This window comes from Monodelphis domestica, chromosome 3 (assembly GCF_027887165.1).
Source record: "Monodelphis domestica isolate mMonDom1 chromosome 3, mMonDom1.pri, whole genome shotgun sequence".
In the NCBI taxonomy this organism is placed as follows: domain Eukaryota; kingdom Metazoa; phylum Chordata; class Mammalia; order Didelphimorphia; family Didelphidae; genus Monodelphis; species Monodelphis domestica.
The window spans coordinates 490,004,827-490,021,895 of record NC_077229.1 but is presented as its reverse complement, the minus strand read 5'-3'; the positions used below and the strand labels follow the sequence as shown (position 1 = coordinate 490,021,895).

Here is a 17,069-nt window from a genome sequence, read left to right as displayed (position 1 = left end):
CAAATGAGGAGAATCCCGTAGAGCCTGACTAAAAAGTATCCTGGCCTTGCCCTCTTCCACATGCAGGTATGTTTCTTGCTGAAATGTTTCACTTTGGTTTAGAACATCCATCCATCCTGCACTAATGGCTCCAGTGTCTTTGCTGTCCAGGAGTGAGTTCTGGCAGCATCAAATGAAAGGAACAGCAGCTGAACATGGGCACGTGCCAGCTAGGACCCTGTTCAGGGCTGTCCCAAGGAAATAGCAAAAGGAAGCCCCCTCTTCTCAATGTCTGCTTTGCCCCCTATTAGAGCAGGTGATGGGACAGATGGTTGGCGATAATGCAGGATGCCTGACAGTGATCAGATCTACCAGTGCAGAGAGGCTCCTTAAACACTGAGAGCTCAACATGGTCTGGCTCACGCAGGCCACAGAGGACTCAAAAGCAGGTCCTGCTGACTTCTTCCTGAACTTGTCACTGGACTTCTCTTACTGGACAGAAAGCCCAAGGTAGCCACTCTACCTGAAAGCATGGCAAACGTGTAGGTTACGGTGGCAGCTTCCCTCATATCCCCCACAGTTGAAAGGAACAAGTCCACCTTTTCGGAAAAGCAAATACAACCAAGACATCGTCCACGAGCACTCTTAGCTCTTCATGACCACTTAGAATATGGCCGATCAGGAAACCAAAAACATTTCCAAAGGGCTTTGACAGGAAGGACTCCATCCTTGAGATTACAGGTCCCTGGAGCCAATGATTCCAGAATCTCACCGGTACCACTGACAAAGAGCTGAAAGGAATGAGGGATCCCTTACCGTTCCAAGTGTGCTTCATCCAGGTTATTGAAGTCAATTGAGGGATTTCTGAGACGATCCTGGGTCAACTCAAGATCCTCGGTTTCCAACGCCTGGTTAAGCAGAGCAACGGCTGACACCTTCTCTACTGTTGTGGACAGCTCCTCGGGGGCCAAGTAGTACTGGAACAAAACATATGTCCTTCAGGAGAATTGTCACGGCATTATACAAAGTATCAATTCTTAAAATCCCCACGAAACACAAAAACGAAAAACCTGCTTGAAACACCTTGCTGCCAAAGGTGCCATGGTCACACTTGAAGAAAAGGAAGTCAGTAGGTAGGTGGATGAGAAGAAGAACAAGGATGCATAAGAAGGAATGCCAGTGTAGTCCCTAATATTGCCAACAGCTGATAATTCGACAAGCTGACTATCAGGGCCACACGGGATGATAAGCTGGCAAGTAGCTGTGCTATTACTCCCGACAGAGTCCTTGCAGAAAGAGAAAGGCTTTTTCTTCAACCCTTACCTTCTCTTGTGACACCAATAGAGTGCTTAGGTTCCAAGGTAAAAGAATGCGAAGGCCTAGGAGACGGGGCTTCGGGACCTTCAGTAAGGTCAGAGGGCCCTAAGGTTTCAGGGTATCGCCCCGGGCCGGTGTTCCTCCGGCTTGCCTCACTGACTGTTCCATCTCAGTCTGTTTGGTCAATCCCTTCCCTTCTGTCTTGGAATCAATGCTCAGGAGAGCTTCCAAGGCAGAAAAGTGGTAAGTAAGGGCCAGGCCATTGGTGTGAAGCTCGCGATCAGCCAGCTACCAAAGGCAACCAGGCCACACGGGAACCGAAGTCTGCAGGACCCCCGGTCCAATGCTCCCTCCACGGGACTAGCCGTCATGGCAGTCCGGACGACGCAGTGCCTATGCTTTCTGGGAATCACTACGTTAAGTGAAGGGCAACTAGATCCTATGGATGGCCGCAAAGTCCCAGCAGCTTTCTTCCCCTTCTGCCATGATCTCAGAGCAACACCTCATTTTCAAGTGGATTCTGCCCTTCCCAAGCAATGCTCCAGCCTCCGAGTCACTCATGCAGCCACAGACCTCCTGCACTTACCAAAGAGCTCTGTTCCTGAAGGTTGAACAGTTCATCCTGATACAGAACAGCAGCAAAGGGATGGACGGTCGGGAGCTGGGCCTCAGGTTTCATGAGTGCCATCACGGTGTTACTGGGATGACCTTCCCGAATCACAGCATTGATCTCATCGACAGCAGCGAGCCCTGGAGGACAAGGAGGCAGTCAGATGGCAGTCAGAATCACACTTTATGTACTTGCTGGTGTTTCCCCTTGAATCGCTCAGGGATTGGGGGTTTAACGATCACTACTCTTCCGGGCAGCACCAGCCTAGCCAATCACCACTTACCCTGACCACGGAGAGGTCTACAATACCTAGACCACATCAGAGATGAATGATCCTTGATGGAAAGGGGCAGATGGCGTGTCTCAGCCTTCCGGCACAACAAAAGGGGCCAAATAGTTGTGGAGCAGCTACAGTGGACAAGGTCACAGATTTCATCCCATGGGAGTTGGGGAGGTTTCAAACCATGAGAAGCCCCCCGAGCCTCATGAATGGACTCGCACGAAAGTCCTCCACAAAAACAATGTCAAAAGCATAAGGCAGGAAGAGGAAAAGGATGCCACACAACTTCAGGGGACTTGAGGGAACAAAAGTCTATCACCTCGCACTTCCTTCACAAAATGACATCACTTACTGTTGATTTTGTTGATGCTCCCTTGGATTTCAACTTGGGTCAGGAGCTCCTCCTTTTCATCTCTTTCCTCCTCAGACAGGATATTCTGAAAAAACAACAACTTCAATGGTTGCAGCCCAAAAGCAAACAGGCTTTCAAGAGTTCAGTCCTTCAGGGAATACTTTTCCCAATGGGCCACCGATTCTCACGTCCAACATGGGCTCGACAGATACAAAATCAAAATGCACTTTGGTTCTTGTTGAACAGTGTTTGTAAAACCACATTTCTTTTCTCCTTCCATTGTTTCTCCTGTCTAGTTCTGCACGCTTCTATTTGGGATGTTGTTGGCAAAGATGCTGGACTGCTTGGCCACTCCTCCAATACAATTTGGGAGAAAGTTCTACAGAGAGCTACTTTTCTCTTGTAATCATCCTCTCAGAGCTCATAGCCTGGGCTTATTCTACAAAGCTGAGACTTTTATCACCCACATCATTCCCAACTAGAAAAATCTAATCATGGGAGGCAGGCATGATCTGGTGCTTTCGGGGGAACAGAACGAATCCTGGATGCAATTTCTGGCCATATGGGGGAGAGGAAGGCAAGGAAGGGAACTTAAGCCTTGTCACTGAAAAACTGTTGCATGAAGCACACATTTTGATCCCTGTGATTTCATGCAGGAAGAACTTTAAGGAGAAATATAGCGAGGATTGAGAATTTTCTCAAGGAACAACATGAGGAGCACATGGGGATTCCTTGAAAACTAGGGTTGGGCAGTGATTCTAGGTCAGTGATGGTTGAGTCTTTTTGAAACATTTGGAAACACTTTTGGGAACTGTGCGGTGCCTTCCCCCACCCCACCTCCAGACTTGGTGCCCGAATCCCCATCCCCTGCTTTGCCCTGCCCACACTGCAACAATGTGTCACATCCCTCTCCCCAGCATTGGACAGAGGGGCTTTGGGGGGGGATGAGGGCTCCCAGCTGGCTGGAGCCTGGGCAAGCCAACTCCTGTAGCCATAGGGACCAGCACTTGCACCCAGCTGCGTTGGGGGCTGGCTGAGAGAGGGGGCTGCTGCCTGGCCGTGGGCTGAGCAGGTGGCACAAGCCCAGAGGGTAGTCAACTCAGAGACCCTGCTCCCCGCACTCACCATTTGGGAGTGGGGCCAGCACCCAGCCAGCCCATGCCTGGAGAAAGCTACCTCCTGAGGCCAGGGACCTTCCCCTACACCCAGTCCCGCCTGCCTATTGGGCTGCCATTCCCATGGGGTGGGAGCAGGGGCCAGGGGGAGCCTGGTTACCCTTTGGTGGCTGAGGTCACCCCCCACACTGTCACCTGGCAGGGAAGGACAGAAGAAAGTGGAGATCTTTTCAGGGCTGTGGGCGGCCTCTGCTCTACAGGAGGGGATACACCAACACCTTCCCCAAGCCAAGCAGCCCCGAAGCCCAGACAGAGGGGGGACAAAGGGAAGGTTTACCCTGAACTCAGAGGCAGGAAAGCAACTCTGCAGAGGACGCATCCTCCACACCCGCATCCAAGGAGAGGTCTCTGGGTGCCATCTTTGGCACACGAGCCATAGGTTCACCAGTAGGCTTTTAGCTGTTGCAAAGTAAAGGACTCCCCATTCTTTCTATTGCAACCATATCTGCTAGTACTTTTCTGGTGAGCTTTGAAAAAACTGCAAGTTCCTCATGCATTTGAGACCTTCTTTTACCTCATTATTTACTTTCAAATTCTCTTCTCTGTGCCCTGGCTTGTTTCCTACTAGATTGTAAGACTTCAAATATCTCCCTGGTACTCACTGTTTATCAGCTGACAACTGTTCTATTTCCAGCACCGAGGAATACCCTTAAATATATTTTACGTTTAATCATTAGCGAATAAAGTACCTTCTCTTCTTTCTGCTGCTTGGCTTCCCAAAGTGCCTTTTGATAATTCGCAGCCAGGTTATCATCCACAGACTTTAAAGCGGCTTTGGGATTCTTGAGAGTTACAAGAGTCTCTCCTGCGATGCCCTTCTTAATGGCATTAATAATGGCAGTGACTGCATCATACCCTGAACATGGGAGAGGAATAGAAGTCATTTGTTTTTAAAGCCACAAAAGCTAATGAGAGAAACACTGGGATGAAAAAAGCTGGCCTCTTTTTACCTTAAATAATTGTCCACATTAAACTAAATTAGAATGACTTTGCATTCAATGACTTGGGTGTGTGTGGGGGGCTGCGGAGGGGGGGGTGTCCATTTTTGAGCCCTTACCTTCTGTCTGAGACTCAATACTATGTATTAGTTGCCAGGCAGAAGAGCGGGAAGGCCTAGGCAATTGTGGCAAAGAGAATTGACCAGGGTCACACAGCTAGGACCTGTCCCCAGTCACCTTGTAACTCAGCATACCTCCTGTCTCCAAGCCTTTTCTGTCCACTGAGTCCCTTAGCTGCCCTGAAGCTGTTGGTCCAGAAGTCTACAAATATTGAGATTATGTGCTCAGCGTTACATAGCTGAAAACGATCTGAGGCCGTGGTCTATACACAATAGGCCATATGGCTTTCATGGCTGTTGCTTGTTAAGAACTACCATCATTACGACATTTCCCACTTTCCTACATCCTCTGGTTTTCTTGGATTGGCTGATGATGACTGTAAAAGGAATAATCTACATGCTCTCATGGGTTGCAAAGAGGAAATTAAAGCTCTGCCTATGTTAGCTGAGCTTCATCCTTGATAATTGACATAGAAACTGCTTCTCAGTTCCAGGATTCTTGTCGCTGAGGACAACAATTGAGAGGGACCTTAAAAACGAGTGAACCTCCAAGGATATTTAGGGAGGCTACAGGAAAGCAGAAGCGATAGAGTATTTGTGCAAGCCATTTCAAAGCTTTTGGCCTGAGTTGGGGGTGGGGTGGAATTGCTTGACCAATAAAGGCCCTTTCCACTCTCAATCAGAGGCTGCCTTGATGCAGGGAAATGTTAGACGAGATTTCACCCAAGGTCTTCTTGCCCAAATCCAACACTAGGCTCTCTAGGCAACACAGGCAATTTGCCTGGCAGATTCCGCAAATTCCTGAGCAATGGAAGAATGGGAAAATAACCCTGTGGTGCCTAAAAGGGGCAACCTCGGGGTTCGGGAGGCTGGGCATGTTACAAAAGAACAAAAACAAGACAACCCATGACGAAGCCGTACAATATTGGGCTCTCCATCTTTTTCAACATCAAGGTTTAGGAAAAAAAGATGCTCAAATTCCGTTTCAGTCCTGTCTCACAGAAAACTGTCAATCAGCACTAACCCTGAACAGGCAGGGCTACAAGACCCTGACCATATCAGAGATGAGTGAAACTTGACGAAAAGATGAAGATGGTGTCTCAGGCAACCTGCCCATCAAAAGGGACCAAAAAGATTTGGAGCAGCTACAGCTGACAAGGTGACACATAGCATTGCAAGAGAGCAGGGCACATGTCAAAGCTCGAAAAGAGCCCAAAGCCTTAAACATCGACGCACATGGACGTCCGCCAACAAAACTACGGCGAAATCATGAGACGAGAAGAGGAAAAGGATACCTCACAACCTCTGCGACTTGAGAGAAATGATGATGAGTGGCTGCTGACAAGTCAAAGAAGGGGAAACCAGGGCAGGGATGATTTCATTACAAAGATGAGAGGTGGGAAAGGCAAATATAACAACATGAACCTGGAAATATCCCACAGAGGACCTGAGACCTGCAAAGTCCTGCAAAACCCTCCCAAAACAGATTAAGAAATTGAGGCCCATGGAGAACAAATCATTTTTCCAACAGTCCCAAAGGCCTTAGTGGCATAGCTGGGACCAGAAATGCAGACTCCTGATTTTGATCCATTTTGATCCTCGCAGGAATCTAAGCTTACTGACTCAAGGAAAGGGAACAAGAATACATTCTGCCCCTACTAGGTGACACGCACTGTGCTGCTCGGTGCTGCATAAATATCATCTCCCTTTCATCCTGACCACAACCCTGAGAGGTAGATACTATTATTTCCCCCATATGGGCGTGGAGGAACCTCGGCCAGAGGCTCAATCTTTGGCCCAGGGGCATATCACGAGGCAGTAGCTGAGACATGACTTGAACTCCAGCCTTCCTCACTATGCAGTCAGCACTTTAGGCACTGAGCCACACATCAGATATTTCCTCATTATTCCAGAATGTTTCCTCGGCCGAGGAAGACTTTAGTCCAATATCCCGCATCCTTTACATTTCTATCACCATCTGTGATCAAAATGATGAACAGAGAGCCACGGCCAAGAGGATGAAGTTATAGTCATTGCCATGAAAAAGTCACCTTTCGATATCATCTAGAGGGGAAGGTCAGTGGCTGTGGATAAGAGTGAGGAACCTGGACTTGAGAAGCCCTGGATTCAGATCCGGCATCACATAATTTCCTACCTTTTCCTAACCTTGCGAAAGTCATGGAACTCCACTTGCCTAGCCCTTACCGCTCTGCTGCCTGGCAACCAATATTTGTATTGATTCACTTTCCATGAACTAAGACAAAAATCAATAATAAGACACATTAGGACAAGTTCCCCGCACCCCCAAATAGGACTGGAGTTAAAAATTGAGGAAACCATTGGCTAAAGGTCAAGCCTCGAATTATCCAGAAGACCGACATTCGCAAGCATTCTGCAAAACCAAACTGACTGCACTTACTTTCTTCTCCTTGAATTTCAGCTTCTTGAATTTCCTCATTGACCCTATTGATTTGATTCTGCATTTCATCACGCCTCAGATTATCCTGTCCTTGAGATGAGGCTTCTCTTTTGATGGACATGAGCCTGCTAGCGTACCTGGGGAAGACAAAAGTCACCAAACATCCATTATCTTTATATGTCCTTTTCATTTGAGGAAACACGACAGATACTGGGAGAGCGACCTATGGGAAGAGTAGGAGAACAGGCAGGCAGCAGGGTTTGTAGCCCTTCCGTGACTTTCACCCGAGAAGCATGTGTGAAACGATGACGTTGCAAAGGGAAAAGCCCTGTGGGGACTCGAGTGTCTAGAGGACACCATGGCCACCCCAAAGAGCCTCTGACCACAAGGAACCCGCACCTCCGTAGGACTTACACAGGGATGGACAGCTATTTACAGCACACAGAAAATGACTTCCAGGTGGGGGCATGCCCACAAAGGGAAGGCTCAGGGAAGGGACGTCTCGCGTAGCTGTCCTGCCCTGACAGAACTAAAGTCTCTGTAAATCGTAGCTCCCACTTGCCCAGCCCTTCTTGTTCTTCTGTCTTAGAAACAACAGGAGGAGAGGGATTAACAACATGGAAAAGAAGAAAAAAAAGGCATTGCTGTTGTCCAAGTGAGAGCTGAAGAACGGCCCCACTTGCCTGGGAGTCATTTTGATGGCCTGCAGATCTAAGAGATTCTGGGCATGCAGAATGCACCAGAGTTGACAAGAGAAAAGCAGTTTCTCTCTGACCTTGTGGACCTGGCTAATCCCACTCTGAGAGTGTCAAGGCCAGAAGGGGCAAAGTGGTCTCATCTCGGAAAGGTTTTTCTCCATCGCAGTCACAGAGCCATGGTTTTCTACACACAGTTGGTTTCCTTATTCTTCTGACTGTGGAATTTGGAGTCAGAAGAGCTGGATGAAAATCCTGACTCTAGGTGGCTTGGGGTATTGAGAGTCAGGCGGAGAGAGGGGAGATCTTCGATTCAAGGAGGACCCCAGACACTTCCTAGCTGCCTAACCATGGAGAAGTCACTTCGCCTGCCTTTTCTAGCCTTTACTGCTCTTTGGCCTCAGAACCAAAGCCTAAGACAGATCGCAAGATTTAAAGCAAAGGGTTATATTGGTTTTCTTTCGTTTTTCATCCTTAATCGGCCATCTACTACCAATGGGATCACAGGCGAAGCCAACAAACCTATCTAAGCCTCAGCTTCCTTCTCTGGTGCAGAGGTGGCTGTGGTAGGGGACCCCTAACAAATCTGTCCTCCGGAGAACTTTTGCTCACCTTCAGGGTGGGCAGTGAGGGGATGGGGGGTAAGGTGGGGCATTTTATAACTGTTAACACTGGGAGAGGACCAGCAATATCTCCCCTCGGGGGGGGCACCAACACAAATGAGGACAATCCCGTAGAGCCTGACTAAAAAGTATCCTGGCCTTGCCCTCTTCCACATGCAGGTATGTTTCTTTCTCAAACTTTTCACTTTGGTTTAGAACATCCATCCATCCTGCACTAATGGCTCCAGTGTCTTTGCTGTCCAGGAGTGAGTTCTGGCAGCATCAAATGAAAGGAACAGCAGCTGAACATGGGCACGTGCCAGGTAGGACCCTGTTCAGGGCTGTCCCAAGGAAATAGCAAAAGGAAGCCCCCTCTTCTCAATGTCTCCTTTGCCCGCTATTAGAGTAGGTGATGGGACAGATGGTTGGAGATAATGCAGGATGCCTGACAGTGATCAGATCTACCAGTGCAGAGAGGCGCCTTAAACACTGAGAGCTCAACATGGTCTGGCTCACGCAGGCCACAGAGGACTCAAAAGCAGGTCCTGCTGACTTCTTCCTGAGCTTGTCACCGGACCTCTCTTACTGGACAGAAAGCCCAAGGTAGCCACTCTACCTGAAAGCATGGCAAAGGTGTAGGTTATGGTGGCAGCTTCCCTTATATCCCCCACAGTTGAAAGGAACAAGTCCACCTTTTCGGAAAAGCAAATACAACCAAGACAACGTCCATGAGCACTCTTAGCTCTTCATGACCACTAAGAATATGGTCGATCAGGAAACCAAAAACATTTCCAAAGGGCTTTGCCAGGAAGGACTCCATCCTTGAGATTACAGGTCCCTGGAGCCAATGATTCCAGAATCTCACCGGTACCACTGACAAAGAGCTGAAAGGAATGAGGGATCCCTTACCGTTCCAAGTGTGCTTCATCCAGGTTATTGAAGTCAATTGAGGGATTTCTGAGACGATCCTGGGTCAACTCAAGATCCTCGGTTTCCAACGCCTGGTTAAGCAGAGCAACGGCTGACACCTTCTCTACTGTCATGGACAGCTCCTCGGGGGCCAAGTAGTTCTGGAGCAAAACATATGTCCTTCAGGAGAATTGTCACGGCATTATACAAAGTATCAATTCTTAAAATCCCCACGAAACACAAAAACGAAAAACCTGCTTGAAACACCTTGCTGCCAAAGGTGCCATGGTCACAGTTGAAGAAAAGGAAGTCAGTAGGTAGGTGGATGAGAAGAAGAACAAGGATGCAGGAGAAGGAATGCCAGTGTAGTCCCTAATATTGCCAACAGCTGATAATTCGACAAGCTGACTATCAAGGCCACACGGGATGATAAGCTGGCAAGGAGCTGTGCTATTACTCCCGACAGAGTGCTTGCAGAAAGAGAAAGGCTTTTTCTTCAACCCTTACCTTCTCTTGTCACACCCATAGAGTGCTTAGGTTCCAAGGTAAAAGAATGCGAAGGCCTAGGCGACGGGGCTTCGGGACCTTCAGTAAGGCCACAGGGCTCTAACGTTTCAGGGAATCGCCCCGGGCCGGTGTTCCTAAGGCTTGCCTCACTGACTGTTCCATCTCAGTCTGTTTGGTCAATCCCTTCCCTTCTGTCTTGGAATCAATGCTCAGGAGAGCTTTCAAGGCAGAAAAGTCGTAAGTAAGGGCCAGGCCATTGGCGTGAAGCTCGCGATCAGCCAGCTACCAAAGGCAACCAGGCCACACTGGAACCGAAGTCTGCAGGACCCCCGGTCCAATGCTCCCTCCACGGGACCAGCCGTCATGGCAGTCCGGACGACGCAGTGCCTATGCTTTCTGGGGAATCACTACTTTAAGTGAAGGGCAACTAGATCCTATGGATGGCCGCAAAGTCCCAGCAGCTTTCTTCCCCTTCTGCCATGATCTCAGAGCAACACCTCATTTTCAAGTGGATTCTGCCCTTCCCAAGCAATGCTCCAGCCTCCGAGTCACTCATGCAGCCACAGACCTCCTCCTGCACTTACCAAAGAGCTCTGTTCCTGAAGGTTGAACAGTTCATCCTGATACAGAACAGCAGCAAAGGGATGGACGGTCGGGAGCTGGGCCTCAGGTTTCATGAGTGCCATCACAGTGTTACTGGGATGACCTTCCCGAATCACAGCATTGATCTCATCGACAGCAGCGAGCCCTGGAGGACAAGGAGGCAGTCAGATGGCAGTCAGAATCACACTTTATGTACTTGCTGGTGTTTCCCCTTGAATCGCTCAGGGATTGGGGGTTTAATGATCACTACTCTTCCGGGCAGCACCAGCCTAGCCAATCACCACTTACCCTGACCACGGAGAGGTCTACAATACCTAGACCACATCAGAGATGAATGATCCTTGATGGAAAGGGGCAGATGGCGTGTCTCAGCCTTCCGGCACAACAAAAGGGGCCAAATAGTTGTGGAGCAGCTACAGTGGACAAGGTCACAGATTTCATCCCATGGGAGTTGGGGAGGTTTCAAACCATGAGAAGCCCCCCGAGCCTCATGAATGCACTCGCGCGAAAGTCCTCCACAAAAAGAATGTCAAAAGCAGAAGGCAGAAAGAGGAAAAGGATGCCACACAACTTCAGGGGACTTGAGGGAACAAAAGTCTATCACCTCGCACTTCCTTCACAAAATGACATCACTTACTGTTGATTTTGTTGATGCTCCCTTGGATTTCAACTTGGGTCAGGAGCTCCTCCCTTTCATCTCTTTCCTCCTCAGACAGGATATTCTGAAAAAACAACAACTTCAATGGTTGCAGCCCAAAAACAAACAGGCTTTCAAGAGTTCATTCCTTCAGGGAATACCTTTCCCAATGGGCCACCGATTCTCACGTCCAACATGGGCTCGATAGATACAGAATCAAAATGCACTTTGGTTCTTGTTGAACAGTGTTTGTAAAACCACATTTCTTTTCTCCTTCTATTGTTTCTCCTGTCTAGTTCTGCACGCTTCTATTTGGGATGTTGTTGGCAAAGATGATGGACTGCTTGGCCACTCCTCCAATACAACTTGGAGAGAAAGTTCTACAGAGAGCTACTTTTCTCTTGTAATCGTCCTCTCAGAGCTCATAGCCTGGGCTTATTCTACAAAGCTGAGACTTTTATCACCCACATCAATCCCAACTAGAAAAATCTAATCATGGGAGGCAGGCATGATCTGGGGCTTTCGGGGGAACAGAACGAATCCTGGATGCAATTTCTGGCCATATGGGGGAGAGGAAGGCAAGGAAGGGAACTTAAGCCTTGTCACTGAAAAACTGTTGCATGAAGTACACATTTTGATCCCTGTGATTTCATGCAGGAAGAACTTTAAGGAGAAATATAGCGAGGTTTGAGAATTTTCTCAAGGAACAACATGAGGAGCACATGGGGATTCCTTGAAAACTAGGGTTGGGCAGTGATTCTAGGTCAGTGATGGTTGAGTCTTTTTGAAACATTTGGAAACACTTTTGGGAACTGTGCGGTGCCTTCCCCCACCCCACCTCCAGACTTGGTGCCCTAATCCCCATCCCCTGCTTTGCCCTGCCCACACTGCAACAATGTGTCACATCCCTCTCCCCAGCATTGGACAGAGGGGCTTTGGGGGGGGATGAGGGCTCCCAGCTGGCTGGAGCCTGGGCAAGCCAACTCCTGTAGCCATAGGGACCAGCCCTTGCACCCAGCTGCGTTGGGGGCTGGCTGAGAGAGGGGGCTGCTGCCTGGCCGTGGGCTGAGCAGTTGGCACAAGCCCAGAGGGTAGTCAACTCAGAGACCCAGCTCCCCGCACTCACCATTTGGGAGTGGGGCCAGCACCCAGCCAGCCCATGCCTGGAGAAAGCTACCTCCTGAGGCCAGGGACCTTCCCCTACACCCAGTCCCGCCTGCCTATTGGGCTGCCACTCCCATGGGGTGGGAGCAGGGGCCAGGGGGAGCCTGGTTACCCTTTGGTGGCTGAGGTCACCCCCCACACTGTCACCTGGCAGGGAAGGACAGAAGAAAGTGGAGATCTTTTCAGGGCTGTGGGCGGCCTCTGCTCTACAGGAGGGGATACACCAACACCTTCCCCAAGCCAAGCAGCCCCGAAGCCCAGACAGAGGGGGGACAAAGGGAAGGTTTACCCTGAACTCAGAGGCAGGAAAGCAACTCTGCAGAGGAACCGTCCTCCACATCCACATCCAAGGAGAGATCTCTGGGTGCCGTCTTTGGCACACGAGCCATAGGTTCACCAGCAGGCTTCTAGCTGTTGCAAAGTAAAGGACTCCCCATTCTTTCTATTGCAACCATATCTCCTAGTACTTTTCTGGTGAGCTTTGACACAACTGCAAGTTCCTCATGCATTTGAGACCTTCTTTTACCTCATTATCTACTTTCAAATCCTCTTCTCTGTGCCCTGGCTTGTTTCCTACTAAGAAGTAAGACTTCAAATATCTCCCTGGTAGTCACTATTTATCAGCTGACAACTGTTCTATTTCCAGCATCGAGGAACACCCTTAACTATGTTTTACGTTTAATCATTAGCGAATAAAGTACCTTCTCTTCTTTCTGCTGCTTGGCTTCCCAAAGTGCCTTTTGATAATTCGCAGCCAGGTTATCATGCACAGACTTTAAAGCGGCTTTGGGATTCTTGAGAGTTACAAGAGTCTCTTCTGCGATGCCCTTCTTAATGGCTTCAATGATGGCAATGACTGCAGCATGCACTGAACATGGGAGAGGAATAGAAGGCATTTGTTTTTAAAGCCACCAAAGCTAATGAGAGACACATTGGGATGAAAAAAGCCGGCCTCCTTTTACCTTAAATGATTGTTCACATTAAACTAAATTAGAATGACTTTGCATTCAATGTCGTGGGTGTGTGTGGGGGGCTGCAGAGGGGGGGGTGTCCATTTTTGAGCCCTTACCTTCTGTCTGAGACTCAATACTATGTATTAGTTGCCAGGCAGAAGAGCGGGAAGGCCTAGGCAATTGTGGCAAAGAGAATTGACCAGGGTCACACAGCTAGAACCTGTCCCCAGTCACCTTGGAACTCAGCACACCTCCTGTCTCCAAGCCTTTTCTCTCCACTGAGTCCCTTAGCTGCCCTGAAGCTGTTGGTCCAGAAGTCTACAAATATTGAGATTATGTGCTCAGCGTTACATAGCTGAAAACGATTTGAGGCCGTGGTCTATACACAATAGGCCATATGGCTTTCATGACTGTTGCTTGTTAAGAACTACCATCATTACGACATTTCCCACTTTCCTACATCCTCTGGTTTTCTTGGTTTGGCTGATGATGACTGTAAAAGGAATAATCTACATACTCTCATGGGTTGCAAAGAGGAAATTAAAGCTCTGCTTATGTTAGCTGAGCTTCATCCTTGATAATTGACATAGAAACTGCTTCTCAGTTCCAGGATTCTTGTCGCTGAGGACAACAATTGAGAGGGACCTTAAAAACGAGTGAACCTCCAAGGATATTTAGGGAGGCTACAGGAAAGCAGAAGCGATAGAGTATTTGTGCAAGCCATTTCAAAGCTTTTGGCCTGAGTTGGGGGTGGGGTGGAATTGCTTGACCAATAAGGGCCCTTTCCACTCTCAATCACAGGCTGCCTTGATGCAGGGAAATGTTAGACGAGATTTCCACCCAAGTTCTTCTTACCCAAATCCAACACTAGGCTCTCTACGCAACACAGGCAATTTGCCTGGCAGATTCCGCAAATTCCTGAGCAATGGAAGAATGGGAAAATAACCCTGTGGTGCCTAAAAGGGGCAACCTCGGGGTTCGGGAGGCTGGGCATGTTACAAAAGAACAAAAACAAGACAACCCATGACGAAGCCGTACAATATTGGGCTCTCCATCTTTTTCAACATCAAGGTTTAGGAAAAAAAGATGCTCAAATTCCGTTTCAGTCCTGTCTCACAGAAAACTGTCAATCAGCACTAACCCTGACCAGGCAGGGCTACAAGACCCTGACCATATCAGAGATGAGTGATCCTTGATGAAAAGATGAAGATGGTGTCTCAGGCAACCTGCCCATCAAAAGGGGCGAAAAAGGAATTGGAGCAGCTACAGCTGACAAGGTGACACATAGCATTGCAAGAGAGCAGGGCACATGTCAAAGCTCGAGAAGAGCCCAAAGCCTTAAACATCGACGCACATGGACGTCCATACAACAAAACTACGTCGAAATCATGAGACGAGAAGAGGAAAAGGATGCCTCACAACCTCTGCGACTTGAGAGAAATGATGATGAGTGGCTGCTGACAAGTCAAAGAAGGGGAAACCAGGGCAGGGATGATTTCATTACGAAGATGAGGGGTGGGAAAGGCAAATATAACAACATAAACCTGGAAATATCCCACAGAGGACTTGAGAGCTGCAAAGTCCTGCAAAACCCTCCCAAAACAGATTAAGAAATTGAGGCCCATGGAGAACAAATCATTTTTCCAACAGTCCCAAAGGTCTTAGTGGCATAGCTGGGACCAGAAATGCAGACTCCTGATTTTGATCCATTTTGATCCTCACAGGAATCTAAGCTTACTGACTCAAGGAAAGGGAACAAGAATACATTCTGCGCCTACTAGGTGACATGCACTGTGCTGCTCGGTGCTGCATAAATATCATCTCCCTTTCATCCTGACCACAACCCTGAGAGGTAGCTACTATTATTTCCCCCATATGGGCGTGGAGGAACCTCGGCCAGAGGCTCAATCATTGGCCCAGGGGCATATCACGAGGCAGTAGCTGAGACATGACTTAAACTCCAGCCTTCCTCACTATGCAGTCAGCACTTTAGGCACTGAGCCACACATCAGATATTTCCTCATTATTCCAGAATGTTTCCTCGGCCGAGGAAGACTTTAGTCCAATGTCCCGCATCCTTTACATTTCTATCATCATCTGTTATCAAAATGATGAACAGAGCGCCACGGCCAAGAGGATGAAGTTATAGTCATTGCCATGAAAAAGTCACCTTTCGATATCATCTAGAGGGGAAGGTCAGTGGCTGTGGATAAGAGTGAGGAACCTGTACTTGAGAAGCCCTGGATTCAGATCCGGCATCACACACTTTCCTACCTTTTCCTAACCTTGCGAAAGTCATGGAACTCCACTTGCCTAGCTCTTACCGCTCTGCTGCCTGGCAACCAATATTTGTATTGATTCACTTTCCATGAACTAAGACAAAAATCATGTAATAAGACACATTAGGACAAGTTCCCCGCACCCCCAAATAGGACTGGAGTTAAAAATTGAGGAAACCTTTGGCTAAAGGTCAAGCCTCGAATTATCCAGAAGACAGACATTCGCAAGCATTCTGCAAAACCAAACTGACTGCACTTACTTTCTTCTGCTTGAATTTCAGCTTCTTGAATTTCCTCATTGACCCTATCGATTTGATTCTGCATTTCATCCCGCCTCAGGTTATCCTGTCCTTGAGATGAGGCTTCTCTTTTGATGGACATGAGCCTGCTAGCGTACCTGGGGAAGACAAAAGTCACCAAACATCCATTATCTTTAAATGTCCCTTTCAGTTGACGAAACACAACAGACACTGGGAGAGCGACCTATGCGAAGAGTAGGAGAACAGGCAGGCAGCAGGGTTTGTAGCCCTTCCGTGACATTCACCCGAGAAACATGTGTAAAACGATGACGTTGCATACGGAAAAGCCCTGTGGGGACACGAGTGTCTAGAGGATGCCATGGCCACACCAAAGAGCCTCTGACTACAAGGAACCCGCACCTCCGTAGGACTTACACAGGGATGGACAGCTATTTACAGCACACAGAAAATGACTTCCAGGTGGGGGCATGCCCACAAAGGGAAGGCTCAGGGAAGGGACGTCTCGCGTCGCTGTCCTGCCCTGACAGAACTAATGTCTCTGTAAATCGTAGTGCCCAATTGCCCAGCCCTTCTTGTTCTTCTGTCTTAGAAACGACAGGAGGAGTAGGATTTATACCAGGGATGCAGGGCTGGTTCAATATTAGGAAAACCATCCACATAATTGACCACATTAACAAACAAACCAACAAGAACCACATGATTATCTCAATAGATGCAGAAAAAGCCTTTGATAAAATACAACACCCATTCCTATTAAAAACACTAGAAAGCATAGGAATAGAAGGGTCATTCCTAAAAATAATAAACAGTATATAACTAAAACCATCAGCTAATATCATTTGCAATGGGGATAAACTATATGCATTCCCAATAAAATCAGGAGTGAAACAAGGATGCCCATTATCACCTCTATTATTTGACATTGTACTAGAAACACTATCAGTAGCAATTAGAGAAGAAAAAGAAATTGAAGGCATCAAAATAGGCAAGGAGGAGACCAAGTTATCACTTTTTGCAGATGACATGATGGTCTACTTAAAGAATCCTAGAGATTCAACCAAACAGCTAATTGAAATAATCAACAACTTTAGCAAAGTTGCAGGATGCAAAATAAACCCACATAAATCATCAGCTTTTCTATATATCTCCAACACAGCTCAGCAGCAAAAACTAGAAAGAGAAATCCCATTCAAAATCACCTTAGACAAAATAAAATACCTAGGAATCTACCTCCCAAGACAAACGGAACTATATGAACACAACTACAAAAC

General features: G+C 48.0%; 1 protein-coding gene across 1 annotated transcript in view; it reads right to left on the bottom strand.

The window, feature by feature from the left end:
• The window catches only part of LOC103104682 (ras GTPase-activating-like protein IQGAP2), a 47,994-nt gene that overhangs the window by 8,600 nt on the left and 22,325 nt on the right, over positions 1-17,069 (bottom strand). The window lies entirely within an intron of this gene.